This window comes from Penaeus vannamei, chromosome 29 (genome assembly GCF_042767895.1).
Source record: "Penaeus vannamei isolate JL-2024 chromosome 29, ASM4276789v1, whole genome shotgun sequence".
Lineage (NCBI taxonomy): Eukaryota > Metazoa > Arthropoda > Malacostraca > Decapoda > Penaeidae > Penaeus > Penaeus vannamei.
Genome location: NC_091577.1, coordinates 7396374 through 7398873, shown reverse-complemented (window position 1 = coordinate 7398873; position 2500 = coordinate 7396374).

Genomic DNA, 2500 nt, shown 5'->3' with positions numbered 1-2500 from the left:
GGCAAAATGGTGACATCCTCCCTGCGCAGGTTGTGAAGGGCCTCACGGTAACGCCTGGAGATGGAAGGGTTAGGGTGAAGGAGGGACTCGAGGGCCGGAAGAAAGGCCCCACGAAGGAGGGAGACATCAGGCAAGGAGTTCCTATGAGCGGAGATGAACCGGTCAAAAGAAGACATCATTTCTTTATACACATCCACACACACAAACATACATCCACACACACATATATAGACACATACACACGTGTGTTTTTGTTTGCGTATGTTTATATTTGTATATATAGTAAGCATATGTTTATGTATATGTTACTTTCCTTATTTGAAATCGGACTGGTATTTCTTTTCGGTCTCTAAGCGTCGAGAGGAAAGGAGTTGTGGACGCAGATCATGAGTCAGCACGAAGGGGTGACTGACACTCCTTGAATGCTGATAAATAAAGTTACAATATGTTTCCACTGCTCACAACTCCAGAGCATGTCTTACTTTGAAATTTGAAATATTGTTGAAATATAATTGAAATATTTCCCATTCGCTTGTGAATGTATTGCCACCCGTGATCACACACTTTTCAGCCACTCCTCTCTCTCTTGGGTCAGTTCCTTCCTTACAGGATCCTCTCGACGTGTTCCCACCATCGCCTTTTCTATTTCTCCCTCATCCTCAACAAGCAACACAGCTCCAAATGCTTTGAGTCATCAGCTCTCTTGATATATCGATGTCTGTCCAACTGTACTGAAACAAGAGCTGATGTACAAACTCTTGCTCTCCGCTTTGTTAACTAATGTTTAGCTTAAAAAAAAAAAAAAAAAAAAAAAAAAAAAAAAAAAAAAGACCGCATACAAGTAAACGAAAATGGTTAATAGTTCAATGTGAATATGACACGTGTATACTCATACCGTGTGATTATCCCCACTGGTCCATGCCTCTACAAACAACAGGGAACTCCGCACACCAAAAGATCATCTACGCTAACAGGGTCAAGACAAATGTATACTCGTGGACACGAGATCTGGAGTCATCTCAAAATATTATAAATATCTTTAACCTGACTATTTTCAAAACAAAATTTCAAAAGCGTCTTCAAAAATAACAGCGCCATCCATAGTACAAAGCCAAACAATGTTCTCCGGCTTCTAATGATGTGAATATTTTCCTATAAATTTCTCCTGCATATGTACCTGATATTGTTTGCGTTCATCACTGTAATATGTAATCATTAGTGTAAAAAATAGCCATTGTATTTAACACATATACATATTCATATATACATACGTATATGTAGAGTGTATTGAATTTGATATTTCAATTCCCATCGATGCATTTTTTGTCTTACGTCTTTCCTGTATTGCTCTTGGATCCACCCATTTCCGTTAAACGCCCAAATACTTACATTCCTCTACTTTTCCTGGACTTTTCGTCTCTATTTTATACTTATCAACTATCCCATGCCATTTCTCTGTTGGTTACAAACTTGTTGCAAATACTATTACTGAACTTATCTTATATTACTCTAGGGCCGACTTTTTTATTTACTATAGAATCTTAATATAGAATCCTAACCTCCTCTTGCCGCAATTTCTCCTTCCTTTGGTCAATTTGTCCCTAAGGCATTCATTACATACCATTTGTAGAGGTTTATCTCAGTGATTTACGCAACAACAGAGCCTATGCAGATTTCCCTCTTTCTCTTTAGCTGATCACCCAGCCAAAAAAAAATGGGTGGCACGCCGGTTCTCCGAAAAGTCGTGACTATTTTCAACTTTATCTCGCTTTCTCAAAAGTTTCCGTAACTAGGTGGAGCAGCTATATCATTTGGCCTGCGATTTCTCATTAATTATTGGAAGCTGTCTTGTTTTTTTTTAGACATAAAGTGCGATCTCCTATCTTCCTCTTCGAGACGTTCCAGGCAACACCATTCATCAACCAACCGAACTTTATTAAAAGGTTTTGCAGGAAATTCATTGCTGCCCTTGTGAGGGATTCACGACAGAGGCATAGTATTATTTGGTACAAATGAATGTAATGCATGCAAATATCTGTCTTTCTGTTTATCTACTTATCTGTCGATCTATCTAGCTATCTCTCACTCTGTCTATATAGGTACGAATATATGCCTGTATTTATATCTGCACACACACACACACACACACACACACACACACACACACACACACACACACACACACACACACACACACACACACACACACACACACACACACACTCACACCACACACACATACACACACACACACACACATACACATACACACACACACACACTAACTCTGTCGCCTGAGTCTTCTTCCGTCACTCCCATCACCCGCATGTCTTCATCCATAAATTTTCTCTTTGGTCTTCCCCTCTTCCTCCTGCCTGGTTCGTCCATCTCCATCCTCCTCCTCCCCACATACTCCTCATCCCTCCTACGCACAAGGCCAAACCACCTCAGTCTTGCCTCTCTAGCTTTACCCCCAAACTGACGTACGTGTGTTGTCCCA